This window comes from Mizuhopecten yessoensis, unplaced genomic scaffold (assembly GCF_002113885.1).
Source record: "Mizuhopecten yessoensis strain PY_sf001 unplaced genomic scaffold, ASM211388v2 scaffold9309, whole genome shotgun sequence".
Classification (NCBI taxonomy): domain Eukaryota; kingdom Metazoa; phylum Mollusca; class Bivalvia; order Pectinida; family Pectinidae; genus Mizuhopecten; species Mizuhopecten yessoensis.
In genome coordinates this window covers 300,975-314,438 of record NW_018407983.1, presented here as the reverse complement: position 1 = coordinate 314,438, position 13,464 = coordinate 300,975, and the positions used below count along the sequence as shown (strand labels likewise).

At 37.0% G+C, this 13,464-nt stretch overlaps 1 protein-coding gene across 3 annotated transcripts in view; it reads left to right on the top strand.

Annotated features, from left to right (window-relative positions):
• LOC110457770 (ATP-binding cassette sub-family G member 5-like) overlaps positions 1–13,464 on the top strand; it is a 47,024-nt gene that overhangs the window by 19,857 nt on the left and 13,703 nt on the right. The gene's annotated exons all lie outside the window — the stretch shown is intronic.

The window sequence follows — 13,464 nt, the reverse complement described above, 5'->3', positions numbered from 1 at the left end:
CAATCCTAATGCTTCATTTCCATATGTATTTTCAATTTTCTTTAAAATCGTGCAATCGTTTCTGTAAATCTACAGTGTATACTCGCCGGTTGAAAACGTTATGCACCTCGATCATTTCGAACTGAACTTGACAATATTGCGGTTCTAGACATTAACGAATCGACCGAAGCCTTCGGGATTCTGGGATGGTCGATATGTATGACATCAGTAAAATTCTGAACAGGCGTTTGTTTTACATGAAATTTAAATCGATATACACGTAGTCACAGCAACATTCTTACCAAATATTTAGTTATTTTTTTCATTACAAACACTCAATTCTGATCGGTCGAAAAAGTATTAACATTGTTCTATGAAACAATATCAGCCACGCCCACCTGAACTACTTTCGCATTGTAGTATAGTGCACGTAATAAAGTGCCACAATTGAAATGTTGTTTATCTATTTTATTTTTTATGGTTTCTTTGCACAATCAATTGAAATTAATTACAAACACTGAAGTGGATTTTTTTTCATTTTCATCGGGTTATGAAAAGAATACGCGAATCCATACAGTTTGCAAAAACAATCTGTTCAAATGAATGAGAATGCACGAACAAACGCTTCAGAGATGCAGGTGAGGTGCCATTTTGATCCCTACCCCCACGTTACAAATAAATATTTTGTAAAAGTGTATTTTAAATTAAAGTAATCACGTGTTTCAAAAACAGACGGCGAGGAAGTTTTGGCGTTTTATCGTTTTCTTATCGAATATGTTTTGGTTTATGTTTGTAGCATGTTATCTGTAAAACATTGCCTCCATTTTAGAACTCTGCAGTATGTTTACAAAAGAGATGGGTCACGAAAGGTCACACATCGTGTAATGGTTTTATACAAGTAACTCCAGAAGTCCTCCGAAATAAAGCCGGAAGCTATCGGAGTGAATCGTCGAACGTGTGAATTGGATAACACAGTAGATTAGTGTTTGTGTAAAAATAAACGGGTCGTAATATTACTGTATACAGAAAAAAGGAAACTAAGAGTCATAAAATACCCGACTACCATTCATCTCGACGACATTTTTCTTTCGCTCGATTTAACGTTATTGGCTAATAAATCGATCGTTCATAATATATATGCTGCTTATGAAATACAACTTTAACTAAATGTAACACATGTACCAAGAATCGCGTTTTCATACATTTTTACTCTCGGGGAATAAAATCAAACAAACAACCCACATCGATGAATAGGGTCATTCATGTTATACCCTCCTTAAACAAGATATGTAATTAATCTAATTAACTATTTCAAACTTAATAATTCCATTAAACACTACGGCTAAGGATACGCTTTGGATCGAAATTTATGTTAACAATAACCCAAAAGAACCGTTTTTAAGTCCATTTTTGTCAATGAGATGTTTGATAATCCCCATCATGTATCGCATGAGTAGTATTGGTATAGGTAAATATATGGGTTCGCCAATTTTGTTTAAGTAGCCTATCGTTTTGAACGCAAAGTATTTTTTTGCATATTCAACCAAAGCCGCTATACATGAACAATACCAATCACTTTCGCGTACGTGAATTGTTGACCAATACAAAATAACTACAGGAAACAATGAATCTATCAAATGAAATGCTGAAAACTGTTCAACACAGGTGATAATCTATAAGTATAAACTGTGAAATCATCAAAAGGTTCAACCCCGAGACATGTACGTAGTGTTTGTATTTCATCTTACATAACGGGTAAGGTGTGGCGCGTGTTTTACATAACAAGTGTATTATGTAACGTGTTTTACATAAGACGTGTAGTGTGTGTAGCGTGTTTTCATTAGACGTGTAGTGTGTGTAGCGTGTTTTACATAAGACGTGTGGTGTGTGTGGCGTGTTTTACATAAGACGTGTAGTGTGTGTAGCGTGTTTTACATAAGACGTGTACTGAGTGTAGCATGTTTTATATAGGACGTTGGGGTATGTAGCGTGTTTTACATAAGACGTGTGGTGTGTGTAGTGTGTTTTACATAAGACGTGTAGTGTGTGTAGTGTGTTTTACATAAGGCGTGAAGTATGTGTAGTGTGTTTAACAAAATAACAAGTTGGAATTCTTAAGAAGATTCAGCTGCCAGAAAGGTATTTCAATAATTTATCTTGATTTGTTTAGATTTTTTCATATACATAGCTGTAAAATTAAACATATGAATAGCATAAGTGATACGTTCATTAGGACTACCCCGATATGAGCAATGCCAGTACAATCGTTTAAGACGCTGTTTATTAAAAATGAAATAAACAAATTCAGTGGTCCAATGCAAGTGGCTTCTACTGCGGGAGTCGAACCTAAGTGTTTATAGCTATAACATAAGAGTATAAGCGCTGTATCTGTCAGTCCTAGCAGGAAGTAATGGTTCCGGGGGGTCGCTATATTGTGTATTGTTTGTTATAATTAGTCTATCTACAATGACTACAGAAGTCTTATCTGTGTAGCATTCACGTATCACTGTAAGGGCTTTTGTAAGCTAACATCAATGGCAGACACTCACAATACTTGATCATTGGTATATTTTATGAATGAAGTTAACATTCTCTTATTGTCTCAGTTTGCAGACATGTAGGTTGATTACGAAAGATTTTTTTCATATGAGCCTTGCTTTGGAAAATGCATTTGTAAAAACATTCCTTTGCTTTTACACATAGAGAGGCTCATTTCCTATTTATTGACGTATAGAAATCGCGATTCCAGAGGTTCACGAAATAACCAAATGGCCATAGGTGAGCTCTGACGTTTAACATTTCAAACGGCTTTTGAAATATATTAAAATATGACTAAATTACACTTTCGTGAATTTTTCAAGAAGAATTTTTTTAAGTCATACAATTTAACAACAACAAAATTGTACTTATGATGCTTCTCAGATCATAACTATATGGACCCATGTACCAAATATAGCCTTATTGGTAGTTTGTTTTCCTTAAATAGTAATACACATTTTTCCTGAAATACATTCGAAAAGGTTCCCTTTTATCCGTGGTTTAATTTGGATATTCAGATAGCTTACTTATGACCAGCTGACATTGACATCACGAATAGGTTCAAGCCGAAAAGTCTATGAATGAGCAGATGATTTAACCTCTATTCCTGTAATTGTCAGCATGACTCTTGCAATTGCACCGCATACTCAATAGTGAGCTAGTAGTTTGTGAATTCAATTCTTTTTTAGACTATTTTTACATGTAGTTGATTCGACAAATCACAAATACAGTTACGACTCAGCAAAAAGCTGCCTATGTGTGATCGTGTTACAATTTTATTGTATCACGTACCCTTATAAAAATATTTACTAAGTAAACAAAATTTATTCATTCTTTGTTTCTTTTTTCTTTTATTGACGGATGTATTCTATATATATAATACATATGCGCATAAGCTAAAAACAAATGTTTTTCCGTTTAAGACATCACCTGCTCTTTCAGGATAAGCGCTTTATGACGTCCAAGACGAACGAAGCTGTGACAATCAAGCCCACCCTGGACGTACAATTAGATAACCTGCTGATGTGACAGGTGCACGTTACAATTTGTCTCAGTGGTTTGGCAACGTGCAACCCCAAAGGCTCAAAGACAACATAGAAAGTACAAAAATTGCGTATTTCTCAAAAGCAAGAAACTTACCGTTTTTATTCAAATATGATGAATAAACTGTTAAATATAGGCAAACTGTTAAATATAGGCTAACTTCATGTTTGAATAACACCAAAATAGTAATATACAACGAGTCTTTAGCGAAAAATACTTTCCCGGTTATTCTTTATTATGTCTTTCTCTTCACAAACGCAGAAGCAAAATTTAACATTGACGAGTACAGTACTTTTATTAAGGGCTTCAACGAGATAAACAATGCCGATTTAGATTGTACAGTAGTCCTATCAGGATGTTATTTAACCATCTTGTCTCAATAACTGGAAATGCTGATTTGCATATATACATAGTGTATTGTTTAATTAAACTTCACACAATAGTCTGTGTCGTGTGGCAGATGTCGCTAGGGAATGTTGTACAGTTTACCTAATCAATGACAGACATCACAGTATAATCGATTAGGTATACTTTATGAATGAAAGTAACATCGTTGTTTCAATTTGCAGACATGGTGGTTATTATGAGTGAAAGATTTTGCACATGGGCATGTTTCACAAATTATAAATGTAATGGTTAATTATGTATAGTTGGTCACAATACTACTTTACATCTATATTGATGTAGACTGGTCGAGTTTCACAGGTACATGTAGTGACCAAATGGCCGTGGCTTATGAGGTTATGTATAGAAAAAGATAAGATTTTATCACATAATGTACCGTGTTATCCAGCGAATATACCCATGTCATATTTGTTTGTGTATTAACCCATGTAATATGACCTATCAGCCATGTGATTGGTTGTAAGTTTCAATTGTTTCAATTGTGACGTCACGACTAGGACAAGTACATGACGTCACAGACTTTGGAGTCAAAATGGCGGCTTTTTACATTTCAAGGTAGCATGAAAATTCTCATTTTACACGAATAAATGCCACATTTTTGATTATGTGATAAAAAGGATCTTGCATTCGTTTTCATTTCATACGAAATGTATGAAACTCGTCACGAAGTTTTCATTTTAGCTCGCCAGAGGGTCGCTAAATTGAAAATTCTTAGACTCGTTTCATAAATCTAATATGAAATGGAAACTCATGTAAGATCCTATATGTCTCTATACTCCTCTGAGTATTTTTTATCCGAAGTTACCAAATAATGTTAAAACCACGACAAATAGCGATAACTCGCCTTTATGTAGCTTTACCCCCATCAGCTTGGCCTATCATAGCTCCGAGGTACAGCTACTCAACATAGTCGCAGGGGTTGTTTGCTAATGGGAATTAACTTCCTTAAATAGGCAATCTACTTTGATCCTTCAGACGAATCTGATTCAGATATGGATACGTATTTGGACAAAAATATTGATTTTCACACGTTTATATCATTCTCAGCATAACACAAACATATTCCGCTTAAAAAAACCCACAGAGTGTCGCTTCTTGAAGTTCCTTGTTCGATGATGAGGTAGATTTAAAGTAAACCTCTTTTTGTTTGCAAGAGAAATAAAGTTACATGTTAATAACTAGTTAACATTATGTAGTGATTTAAAATTGTTAACTTCAAAGTCTGTAGTCAATGTAGGTAGCCTAAATATAGCAAACAATACACAACATAATGCAAGGTAATCACATTTCATTTACAAGGTTGAATTACTTCCTGCTAGGACTGAGAGACACGGTCCGGAGTTGGAGCCAGTTGCATCAGCACTTTTAGAAAGATTTATTTAACATGAAATCGGCGTAAATAAGCTTAAGTACCATAGGTTAATGAATGAATAAACTTCCTAATCTTCATCCGCTTACTTATACAATTCTCCGCATGACGTTCGCTTGTTCGGCTTTGTTAAACCACTTTGCTCCACCTACGCAAAAGTTAACTGTGGGTTATTGATTTTAACTATAATTATTATAAAAAGCCGTTCGTGATTGTTTGTATCTATCTATAGATACGTTATATAAAATTGAAAATGAAATTGAAGACAGGAAAACGATACGAAATTTTTAAAAAATCACAAGAAAATTGATGCAACATTGATTGATTGTACCGGCATAATAAAATCATTCACAATAAAAGAATTCTCCTGATGAGCTGTATAGCAGCAAAAGGCCTCGATAATCGGTCCTCTTTTGATTTTTAAATTAATATATATATTGTTCAATTGATATTGTACTGTAATTCATGAAGACAAAACAAGGACATAATTACGACTCAACAAAAATATTAGCTGCGGGATTTTTCTGAAGACAAAGTTATTCATTCGTTCGTTTCAGTGATGGTTGCATATTACACATACACCCCCTTATATAATTCTTGCTGATTACTATAGCCCTGTTTTCCGTTTTATTGAGCAGGGCATAGATAAGCATCATCTGCTGTTTCGTGATAAGCGCTACATGTATATGACGTCCAAGATGACCCAAACTGTAAAAATATATCCTACCCCATGTACTGTTACGCTTTTATATAAGGTTTCCTGTTGACGTGACAGGTTTGGTTTGATTTGCATATGTTAAGCGTTCTATTGACAGCTAACGTCATAAAAGAACGTGTATCCATGTGTGTAATGTATGCGTGTCTGTGTATATATAGGTGTTGGAGGCGTGGTATGTTGTTGTGTTTGACTGATTGCGATTGCGCGGATTTGATGCCGACTTTAAATGCAACATCAATGAAGAATCATGTCGAAGGCACCCAGCACAGCATTTCACTCGGTCATATTATACTGACAAGGAAAGGTAAACCAGTTGCTGCGATAATCCTAATGTTGAACTTTAAGCAGGGGATAACAACAACCATTTTGAAGCCATTGGTATGTCCCGGTCTGGGGACAGAATCCATTGCCTACCCCAATTTGGCGAACTCTCAACAATAAGGTCAAAGGTGAGGTATTTGCCAAAAAAAGGCACAGAAAGGTTTTCAAAAGTAAATAGAGGAAATATAAACATCCCAAATGTTGCAATGGGACAGCAGATCTATTGTAGTATCTTAAATGTCCCCTGATCAGAACGAGCACGGTACCAGTTACCCACTGATGATTTAGCGACATGCTTTAACATGGGATTAGATTAAAGACTACGTAAAAATGGCACAACATGATGTATTTCCAACGTAATGTAACAGTTGTTAAATGATATACAGGCTTTGCTTATATCAGAATGTGCTGATTAATCTGTTTAAATACCACGGGTCTCTTTCCAGTTTTAAGAACACCAAACAATATTTGTAGGCATTGAGGTATTACCGGGGACGGATGTCTCCAAATTTGCGTTATCTAAAAAAATAAAATTAAAAAAAAGATAACGATAAAATCAAGCATGAAAAGTATGTCAAGGACTACCCCGAAATAACCAGTATCAAAACATTGTTTGGGACGCTGTCTCATAAACACTTCAATTGTCTAACCAACGAGTGTCCTCGGCTCTGGGAGCCAAATCTAAGTCTTTATTGTACACAACGAGTGTCCTCGGCTCTGGGAGCCAAATCTAAGTCTGTATTGTACACAACCAGTGTCCTCGACTCTGGGAGCCAAATCTAAGTCTGTATTGTACACAACAAGTGTCCTAGGCTCTGGGAGCCAAATCTAAGTCTGTATTGTACACAACCAGTGTCCTCGACTCTGGGAGCCAAATCTAAGTCTGTATTGTACACAACAAGTGTCCTCGGCTCTGGGAGCGAAATCTAAGTCTGTATTGTACACAACAAGTGTCCTCGGCTCTGGAGCCAAATCTAAGTCTGTGTTGTACACAACAAGTGTCCTCGGCTCTGGGAGCCAAATCTAAGTCTGTATTATACACAACAAGAGTACAAGCGCTGTCAGTGTTTGTTAACATCTCGCACGAAGGACCGTGCTTAAAACAGAAACTGCTTACTGTAACCATCTCTCGCAGGTCGACATTGTCCAAGCATATCATGTGATCATATTTGTCTCCTGAACCACAAGTTCTTACCTTGCCTTACTTTATTCAATATTGTTTGTTCCTAATTAAACTATCTTCACTGAATACACAGCAGCCTGTTTATGTGTAGCAGATGCCATTAGGTATTGATGTACTAACATCAACGGAAAGCACTCAAACTGAATCGATTAGGTATATCTTATGAATGAAGGTAACGGTTAAGTTAGCAGACATACGAATTTTGTTTTATGAATTACTTTTGTAGTCATTACAAGTGTACTAGTAATTTTTTTCTATGTTGACGTAGAATTGTAATTCCACAGTGCATCTACAGACTAAATTAAAAGAGTGTAGCTTATAAGTTTAACCAACAAAAAAGGGTACCGCATCAAATGCTGCTGATGCTGACAGACCACGATGATCAGCGATAACTCAGTGTAAATAACTATACCTACAACATATATGGCTTCCATAGGTTCTTTCAAGGTAACAAACGTAACCTTAGCGATTAAATGAGAGAAAAAAATGTTGTCTTCTCGATGGATCGGATCCAGACATCATGTACAGTTGGAAAACAAACTAATATAAAGGCACCCAAATTGAATGAATGAACAAAAATCTAATGTTTATCCGTTAACAAAATTCCCAGCTTGATCCCGCTTCCTTTTGTGTATAGTACAACTTTACATCACATCACCAATTCAATAGGTAACCATGTGTTCTTGAATCTAGCTAAAATTATTTTGTTTCAGAGATTTTTTTTTTTCTTTTTTTTTTTCGCTCAGTGAATACGGTAGTTCATCAAGTCAATATGTTCTATATAAATGATAACGACTCAACAAAAAGCGGATTGTTAGTGATAATATTATTACTGTATCGAATACCCCTATGAAAATATAAGCTGCGGTTTCGTTACAGGACAAACTATATTGAAGTTTGTATTCTATGTTTCTCTAGCGTATCAAATATAAAACCATGTTTGCCGTTTAATGGAGCAAGAAACAGTCGGACATCACCTTCCCGTTCGTGATAAAGCGCTTTATAAGTCCGAGAAGACTAAACCTGTGACAATTGAGTCCATCCTGGACGTAAATTATCACATAATAAAAGATATCTTGCTGGTGTGACAGCTGCATTGTTTTCTGTTATCCGTCGGTGGTTTAGCAACATGGAAACCCCTGTATAAGGTTAAACCAAAAGTATAGCCACACCTCAGTATACTGTTACTCTCATGAGATGTTTATCATGTTTGCCCTTACCTTTTGGACTCTTGAAGCAAATTTTACCGGTATAATCTTCTGCGTATGGTTTGAAATTAAAACAAGTGTCATAGCATCATTCTGTTGTCATGACAACCGTACTGTTTATTGGGAGTTCTGTTCCTTGGCTTTTAGTTGCTTTTGATCGATTGTTTGTGTGTTGTTTGTCTGTAGCTTCTCTGATATCTGTTAGCAGATCGATAAAGGGCTGCTTCATTGACGGCTTGGAAGGTAGCCACATATACTGCTTACATTTTTATCAACATGTTTTTGCACATTAAGTATATCATATACATTTAAACATAACTGTAAGGCGCTTATCTTCCGATTATCTATTTGGTTCCCGATAATACGAAAACACTGAATTTGACTATTTATCGACCTTTCATGCGGTATCACACCGGGTTGTGACATTCGAGGACATGTGTTCAAATCTGGCACATACGGTTTTGTGACGATTTAAATTCTTTTGGAAATAGAGGTTGCTATTCTCGTGCGACGTGATAAAAATTAACTTCAATACGTGAATACCTTAGTGTCTAATGTTAATATGTACATGTGCATGGTTATTGTTATTTTCCCCACAACAGCCGGATCTACTGGAAGTTAAGATAGCAAAACAATTTACCATATCTATTCGGTTTCCAACAAATATTTGTAGATAACAAAACAACAGTATACAATGTTTTGCCTTTAAGTGTTAACAGTACTAAACCACTCCATCCTATATGTAATATGGAGGCTAGCCAATGTGCTAGAACTGATTATTATCTACATACATATCCTAATGTGCAGTCGTTCTTTTCTGTACATGTAAATCATTTCCTTTCTGTAACCTTTTCAACAACACATTTATATCATTTTATACTGATTCCCAGCTTTCCGCCTCTCAGTGATGTGCGTTCATTCTCCGCGACTTTTTTTCCTGTATTAGGATGAGTCATCCCTATTTTCTGGTAATGCAAAAGTCGTGTCGTTAGCTTTGTCATGGCTGTGTGTGTGTCCGCCGGCCTACCAACAACATTGAACAGGTGCTACCACTATTCATCTTGAACTGTTCAATACAATACATGTAGTTCGGGTAAATACATGTACTAGCACCCCTGCGTGGTACAGAAGTTTTGTAAAACAAAATGTAAAAGGTTATTATACTGCCTTTTGACCCTCTTATACATAACGGAGAGGCGTTGCGGTGGCCGAGTGGTTGAGGCGTCTGACCGTCTACGATTACTAGCCCAACACCACTGGGTCGCAGGTTTGAGTCCTATCAATAACCTACTGAATTGACCCTTGCAGGTGGAGCCTCGTTGGCAGAGTGGTTAAGGCGTTTGACATTCTGCTACCAGTGGCCCTCTGCCACTTGGTCGCGGTGGGCCCTTCGTCAGGTACTGGCCTCAAGCCGGTGTATTTACACCATACAGACCGGTTTCCTCCACCACCAAAGCCTTGCTCGTCCTGAATTGACCATAGTTGTTAATTGGACTTTAAATACAACCAAACCATATATCGTCTTACTAAAAAACGGTACTGGTTCTACACTTTGTAAATGCCATAACACCGTCATATCCCTGAGTAACGTTCCTATACCGTCACACACATGGGAGATGTTTCTACACTAGGGTATTTGTCCCACCTCATCCAACAGGTCGGTACGCCCACTATTTCTTCCTTCACCTTGATTATGTCCCCTTTACCGTCCTGTAACTGGGAACTGTCTCCTTTACCGTCCTAAAACTGGGTACTGTCCCCTTTACCATCCTGTAACTGGGTAATGCCCCGGTCACCGTCTTGTAACTTGGTACTGTCCCCTTTAACATCCTGAAACTGGGTACTGTCCCCTACAGCATGGTACGTCCTTCCTTACCATCCTACACCATGGTACTTCCTCCTTTACCGTCCTACACCATGGTATCCCCTCCTTTACCGTCCTACACCATGGTACTTCCTCCTTTACCGTCCTACACCATGGTACTTCCTCCTTTACCGTCCTTCACCATGGAACTCTCTCCTTTACTGTTCTACACCATGGTACTTCCTCCTTTACCGTCCTACACCATGGTACTCTCTCCTTTACCGTCCTACACCATGGTACTTCCTCCTGTACCATCCTACACCATGGTACTTCCTCCTTTATTGTCCTACACCATGGTACTTCCTCCTTTACCGTCCTACACCATGGTACTTCCTCCTTTACCGTCCTTCACCTGGGAACTGCCCCCTGTATCGTCATACACCCGGGTTCAGCCTCTTGTACTATTATGCCTGGTTACTCTCTCCTTCACAATGATACACTTTGGTACAGTTTTCTTGACTCTCGAACAACTGCCCCCGTACCTTCTAATACTGTACCTCGGTATTGTCCCCTTTACCGCACTACACCGCTTTACTGCCCCTGTACCTTTTAATAATTGGGTAATGGGTGCAAATTAATAATGCCGCACACTCCCGTCTAATACATGGTGCTTACTAACCATACCGTTGTTACGTAGACTGCCTCTGACCTGCATCCTGTATATGTACCAGAACCATCCCCATTTAAAATGATAAACATTTATATCATAGTTTTTCTAAATAAATAAATTCCACATATACTGAGTTTTCAATTGAAATCCTAGGGGGCCAGATGTGTCAAATGTGTGGCTGTCTCATCTGGCTTCCATAAAAAGCGAAAACGTGTTCCATTGTCCACGCTGGATGGCTACAGATGCAGACTTTTGCAATCAGAAAATAATAAAATTAATAATAGAAAGCAAAATTAATATGTTCAGAACTGAAGGAAATATATCTTTGCACAAATTGTGATCCTCTAAACACGAAAGTCAAACAGTTGACCTCAACTGCAATCCTAGGGCAACGCTTTGGCATTTCTAGACGTCTACGAATTCCCTCCATATTACATTTTGATCAATGACTCACATCATACAGTAAAGGTCCCATCTAACATGTTTACAAAGTGTATGTAAGTATATACAGTGTAACATTCGACATAGGATTCTATATAGAAGTCGGGGCGCTACACCCTGACACAGACGTGACCAAGTGTGAATAAAAACAGATAATGTCTGCATGTCTGTGATTTTATGCTCAAGCCATCTCGCATAATTATGTACGCATTCAATTGATAAAACCCAGGAATCGATACCAAATCTAATGTACCAAAACTATGCTTCCGATTATGGTTGCAGACTGGCGATGTGCCACAAAATGCATTTTAAAAATGTCTTTCTCTAATTAAAAAAGCTGGCACTTGACAACGGTCTAAAAGCACAAGCAAGAGATAAGACAATTTGATAGAACTCGCTCCATCCCGAGGTTTAATGGGTAGTATTGTCTTACAATAGGTATGTGGGCGTAGAATATGGCGCTAATTTCTACGGTAGAATGAACGAAGTGTTGGGTCTTAGAATATGGCGTTGATTGGTACAATAGTATGGACGCTGTTTTGGGACCGAAGAATTAGGTATAATGTTTTTGCCTGCTCGAAATAAGCGAATGTAGAGATTGTAGAATATAGCGTTTACTTACATTACATGTTGGAAGACTGGGATTGTGAGCTTCGTTTAGGGTCGTAAAATGTGATCCACGACTTGCCGGGTCATAAAATGTGATACACTTCTTGCCAGGTCATAAAATGTGATACACTTCTTGCCAGGTCATAAAATGTGATACACGACTTGCCAGGTCATAATATGTAAAAAACGACATGACAGGTCATAAAATGAGATACACGACTTGCCGTGTCATGAAATGCGATACACGTCTTGCCAGGTCATGAAATGTGTGTTATTTTTTTATTTTTTTCATTTTTCTTTAGTTTAAATTGACATCATTGTCCCTAATTTGAATAACACTATTTCAGTGCTTATACGGTCAAATTTTACACTTTGCTTCATTAGCATGTATGTATATTACACTGTCATAGTACTTTAACCTTCTGTCAGTAATACTTGAGTAACATACCAATATTCATTATTTACCTCCAGTTTATAAATTTAACTTCAATAGCTACCTGTCTGTGATTACTTCACAAATTCCTTTAAAACAGATATACAAAATTCACTTATATAATTTGAGCACATATCCTATGGTAATAATGCATGGCTCTTTACTTACATTCCGCATCCCTCGTGAATTACACTTTCTGGCGATTATTCAGTGAACATGGCATGTATTATGCCAATTCATTGACGCGTCATTCTTTTCGGGGGAAATTAAATAACATAACAATTGAAAATGTCCAACATATCATTTGAATGATAGTATAGTCTCCATGAATTTCAATCCTACGATAAGTCATATTAAAGACTACTCTTAGACATTGAAATTCAGATTCGTTATTGAGATATATTGATCTTTTACTTTAAAATTTAAAAAATTAAATGATAAATACATGTATAAAGCGATGTTAACGCTGCCTGCAATAGGTATAAAGACTTATTTACATAAAAATAGTTCACCGCAATTGTAATGTAACCTATCATTACCTTTTTGCAACTCATATAATTGAGAAATAATGAAACAATCATAAAGTGCCGTTAAATTCAAAGTTATAGCGGGAAATTCCCGAATGCTGTTCGATTGACCTTCGTCGCCTTGCGGAACTGGTAACCTTAGAAACCAGTAATCATTTCGGTAAAAACAGATTGCTTACTGTGTACCATGAACCAAACGAAAATAGGAAAAACAG